The sequence below is a fragment of the Cupressus sempervirens genome, chromosome 4 (genome assembly GCF_028749045.1).
Source record: "Cupressus sempervirens isolate cs-2001-9-10 chromosome 4, ASM2874904v1, whole genome shotgun sequence".
Taxonomy (NCBI): Eukaryota; Viridiplantae; Streptophyta; class Pinopsida; order Cupressales; family Cupressaceae; genus Cupressus; species Cupressus sempervirens.
In genome coordinates this window covers 163,501,802-163,505,983 of record NC_143121.1, presented here as the reverse complement: position 1 = coordinate 163,505,983, position 4,182 = coordinate 163,501,802, and positions in this window count along the sequence as shown.

The window sequence follows — 4,182 nt, the reverse complement described above, 5'->3', positions numbered from 1 at the left end:
GTGTGTGGTGTAGGAAATTGACTCAAATGGCTAGATGAGTGGCTACCTCCCCCATCTTATCTTGGTATCTCATTCTTGATGTGTGTTGTTATAGTGGAATAGAAAGGCTTTTGGACATGACCTTGCCTCTTGTTCTTTTGTTTGACATTGACCCAACTTGAAGTAGGGGTGGGTTGCAGTTGTTCAGCGATTCAATCTATTCCTTTGTTTGTCCTCACTCCTCATAGGTAGCGAGTATAGTGATAGTTTGTACAAAATCAAGGTTGTTTCCTTTTGGTTCCCTTGTTTGGTTCCTCTTGTCCAAAATAGGGATGATTAAGGATTGGTCATAGTAGGTTTGGTACATTTGGATGGCCTCATCTTTCACGGTTCCTATAGAGGTGGATAAGTCCCCTATCAATGTGATGACTACTATTGTGAAGCTGGAGGTGAACATCTCCCCTATTGAGGTGGAGCTTTTTGGCACAGACCCTCTTAGACTTTAGTTACTAGAGATCTTCTAGGCTATCTGTTATGAGAAGGTTGATGATTGGTGTGGCTTCTTTATGGTGTTGTTCATTTAGCTTGTTGCTCCTATTAAGGTGTACCCCTTTTCTATTAAGGTGAGAAGGGAGACTACAATTGGCATTCAGAATGACAGCCAAGTTATTGTTGTGTACAAGAAGATCTTTCTTAAGCTTGCCCACTCCAAAAAAAAATTGAGCTTTCTTTTGTGGGAAGCCACCAGTGTACTATTGTACGTTTAACTATAATGATAGTTTCTTGTAGTTTATTTCCTCCCTATGGTCATTGATTACTGGAAGTTATAAAGAGCTCGCTTTGGTTCCTTATTTTTGCTTTTGGTTAAAGCTTGAAACTTTTGTGGGGGCTTGTCCCATGATGATCTTTGAGAATGTTGACCATGTTTGGTGACTTAGTTGCTTCCAGACATTTTTTTTTTTATAGATGTAGATCTTAGTATTATTTCTTCTAGTCTTGTAGTAGTACTCACTATTAATGTGTTGTTAATGTGTTGCCAGTGTTATGTTAATGCATTGTATAATTGTGTCTAGTGTTGGCCCTTTGGGCTTGCTTTCTGATTGTTCCATAGGTCAACACCCTCTTGCTCTTGTTTTAATCAAAAATATGTTTCCTTGTGATATATTAACAATTCTAACATGACAATTAGATATAGTGTTCATCCAACACATAAGAATTATAGAAACTAAGATGACTTAAACATACTATATACAAAAATAAAAATAAATCAATTTTAAAAATTAATTCAAAGAACAAATTTCTAACTATATAAAATCAATCATATATTCAAATTGTACTTTATATATATATATATATATATATATATATATATTGAAATCTATTTTAAATTTAATATATTTTTTTTATAAAATTAAATTCTTTCATTTATTACAAACATGTCTATTTCAAATAAAGAGAAATTTTATATTCAAAATTATTTTCAACTTTTATCAAATGTCCTAACATTTAAATTTACATACTAATATCTAAAATTAGATACCTAAATTTCATCTAATTAATTATTTTAACATAAATTAAAAACTTTGAAAAGAAATTTTTACCACTTAAAATATTTATAAAGAATATCATATGATTTATATTTTCAACAAACTTTGTTTCCCATACAGACTCCCAAAATGTCACTATAAAATTTGGAAAATACAATTGGATTTGAATTTATTGGACAAGTTCAAAGCTATCATTTAGGAACGGATGGGGACTAAGCTGACAAAAATTATTACAATTTGGAGAAATGGTGGAGCTAATGAAAAAAAATTGTTATAGCTTGGCAATTCAAGGGTCCACATAAGCTACCTTATCACTTTAATTATACTTCTGATAAAATAAAGATGTATTGGCATGGGATATGGGGACTGTTAGAAGTGCTTGCATTTTCTTTGAAATGGGGTGTTGACTGGGGTAATGGGACTGGCAATTGGCCAGTGCAAGTATTCAACTATTTAGCCAATGTCATGGATTCATGTAACCATTTCTTGAAGAGAGGAACCGAGTTAGGAATGCTCAAATTTGGAGCACTTAGAACCACTCTTGGTTGTGTCTACTCAAATATTGAGCATTAATAATCCAAGATGATCAATGACTTTGACTTGATCAAGCAACGTCCATTGAGAGTTAGAAATGCTTGATTTGTGAGTCTTTAAACCCATAAAGTTTTTTTGGCTCAATGGTTTAGCACAAGTAACCTTTCATTGGTTTTGAGTTTGACTTTTATGAGCACTTTGGTTGCCAATTTTACTTCTTTGTCTAACTCAAAAAAGTTGGTTATAAATGCTTGTTTTTTGAGCATTGAGAAACACTAGGCCCCATTTGGCAATGGGAATTAGACTGCAATATGCCTCTATAAATTCTAAAAATCTCAAATCCTCCATTTGGGTGTACCAAATTATAGTTGAGAATGGGAATACATATTCCAATTTTGGCCCAAAAATGAGCATTTTATATTCCACCTAAATAGGTGGAATTTGGAGTACCAATTCCTATTCCAATTTTAACTTTTTCATATTTGATGAAAAATTCAATTCCACTTGATCCACTACTAGACTGATTTCTTTTGTGCCTAATATTTGATGAAAATCCACTTAATCTAGTGCTATTAGAATACTATCAAAATTTTGTCACATTTGCCATTATAGGAACTTCGATCAAGGCACAAATATCATCTAAGTCACAAGAAGCTGCCAAAGGAGACATAAACTACATAACGGGTTATTTTCTTCTGCAACCATTTCCATGGTAATAGTCGACACACAGATCTATAAAGTCTTCACCACTTGGATATGTGAATGTGTAGACAATTAACAAAGATGATATTTTAGATTGTCGATTTTGAGGTTGAGTAAAGGGGAAATTTTTTGATGGTTTATGTTTCATTTATATGGTTCAATATAGATCTATAAAGCAATCTAATAAAGGCCATATTATACTGAAGGTTACCTTACAAAATAATTTTGCGGCTCTTGCACGAAGAATTTCTTCTTTGAATCAATTGAACAAAAGAAATCATCTATTGTTGCCACTAAATGGCACTATGAATAACAAATCCAGAATTAGTTTTGTTGAACCAAATAGATTTAGAATTAAAAATGTAGAATTAATTTTGTCAAACCAAACGAGTCTAGAATAACAAATGCAACAATAAAAAAATCCATAATAACATGTGCCTATCCCATGAACAAACTAGCCCTTAAGTTATGTGTGCTCCAAATTTTTAGCATTTCTAACCTTTTTAGTTAGACTTTTTTTAAAAATTAGTATTTTAAGCAAGAAAGAGTAACTTGTGGAGTTTTCCACTATTTTTCACAAAAGTAGGCTCATTTTAAAGGTAAAATCAAAAGGAATAATCTTAATTATTTACTAGAAATATATTTTGAGCCATATATTTGGTAAATATAAAATAAAATGGATTCACATGATACAAGGCAACAAATACAAGACATTTGAAGACTCTAATTTAGTCTATAATGAACCACCACTTATACCTAAAAGTTGGACATTTTCCCATTATATTACAATTCAATGTTCTTATATGTCAACACTCTTAAAAATAAGAGATTGAAGGAATATAATTAATAATTAATAAATCTAACAACCCAAATAAATGCAATCCTCTTCATCCTAATAAAACAATCATAACCTCATGTCTCTCCAACCCTTTATATTTTTCGTCTACTCTCTCCTCCCTATTTTTGTCCATTAACTCTCTCATTATTTATTTAAATATATTTATCTTCCTCTCTAATTCTCTTACCATATCCAACTCATATGCATACACATCTCATTCTTATTTCAATATTGAGTCCTTAAGACCTTGTCACACAATATTCTTTCTAAATGATCTTATCTAGCACACAAATGTACTTAAAGATAATTAAAATATTCCTTAACCTATTAAACTTCTTGAACTTACCCATTGCACACGGAGATATAATCTCTAATATAAGAACAGAATTGTAGACATCTATATATATATTGACTTATTTCCCCAGCTATCTAAATATTATTCTACTTGCTTTCACTACTTTATACTTGCTATATATTCTAACTTGTTTCCACCGCTTTTCGAAGAAGAAATCAGCTAAACCGTACTAGATTAAACCAACTACAATTACATACAAAGTGATATAAACCATGAGCACTCTGGAA